The following is a 1,742-nucleotide window of genomic DNA, read 5'->3' as shown; positions in this document are numbered from 1 at the left end:
ATGAACCAGGGAGGCAAAGGAAAAGAATCTGAAAGAGAAAAACAGTAGGAAATAGGCATTAACAAGGGAGATATGGATAAAAATTGGTTTATTTTAAGGAAAAGCGGGAGGGAGGATTATACAAGAAACCTTGGGGATAAAGGGAAAGAAGGAGCTCAAGAGAGGCAGGACCATAGGAGAAGGGTATTATTCAGGTATAAATGGGAAAAATGGGGGCACCTTAAATGTGGAAACCATGATGGAAGCATTAGATATTGTGAGGGATAAACAATGCCTAGCTAGTTAAAAAAAAAAAAAAAACAGAGGGAACAATATTAATTGAACAAACTACTGAAAAATTACATGAAAAACTAGCTCAAGGAATATAATATATATCTAGCCAAGGTTTATCTGAGAACGTTTGGTCTTTGCCCAAGCTTTACCTACATAGCACATGGTAATTAAAAGTACCACACTGGTGAAACTAACCTACTTGTATGTTTAACAGCCATACTTTGAGTCCTATACTAATTTGGTCAGAGGGACTTCAAGGACAGTTTTTGCTCTTTCTGCTCCTAGGTCGACTTAGTTCCAGGGGATGATGAGTATCTCTCAAAATGTCCTATAACTGTGGTGAGTGACCTGTCCTCTTTTTCAGGGAGGCCATGGAGACCCCACTGAATGGACTTTAACCAGTGTCCAGTCTACCAAGAGGAGGGTCAACTCAGAGGAGTCATTTCCTCCATGCTTTCAAGGGAAGCCAGCCACAGTCGAGAGGACCTTTGACTTATCTTCACATAGATAGATCTGATAAAAAAAAGGAGCCAGGGGCTCCTCCCAAACCATGTGAGCCCTGAGGAACAGATCCTCAAACAAATGTAAAGAATAAAAATAAATTGGTTTATCTGGGCCAACTATATGGTCTTAAACACCCTAAAGGAAGTAAAACCAATGTGTATTGCTAAAGGCTACATAACACACCTTTTCTTAGAGTTGTTACCCAGGGTGGACCAAGAGACTCCCAGACAGTAACCCATCATAAAACTGGGAAAATGAACAGCAGACCCCAATCTTATCTAAAGGAATATTGGCAACTTATTGCTGCTAGATGAGAAAGAGCTGATCTTTCTAAAAGAAGGAACTCTAGATAGGCTGACTAGATTCAGCAGATGGAGAAGCACTGGGGAATGGCTGGGCACATGGACTACACAGTTGACAGTTGCAGGGATGATAGAGTATATGGGCTCCAGTGGTGGTGGGAGGGGAGGCTATGAGAGGATGCCATTTGGGATGCGGGTATATAGATTGTTTGGGTTCTTCTGTATGAAACACACACAAAAATTTCAACAAATTGGAAAAAAAATGGGTTATATTTGAGGAAGTAGCATTAAAAACGAGTTATGTTTGGTTCATGTTAAGTAATAGAGTTGAAAAACATTACCATTGAAATCTACCTGATGAATTTATATCTATGCTCAGGTGCCAATGATCTCTGAAAGTAATTGACTGTGACTAGTAATAATCAGATACATAGAGGTTAGAGAAGCATGTGCAAACATCTAAGTGTTAGTAACATTAAAAATGAGATTTTCTGTACCAAACAGTATATTTTAAAATGAAATGGACATGTTTTATAAAGGTTTAAACCTCACTCAATTTTATGTCTTATAGGGTTTATACTGAATTCAATATTATATAATTGCATTAATTCAACTGTGAACCTGAAAATTTGCAACCAATTTTGAAAAAGATGCATCTTTGCT

This window comes from Nannospalax galili, unplaced genomic scaffold (genome assembly GCF_000622305.1).
Source record: "Nannospalax galili isolate Female #2095 unplaced genomic scaffold, S.galili_v1.0 scaffold1879, whole genome shotgun sequence".
NCBI lineage: Eukaryota > Metazoa > Chordata > Mammalia > Rodentia > Spalacidae > Nannospalax > Nannospalax galili.
Note: the sequence above shows the minus strand (reverse complement) of the source record.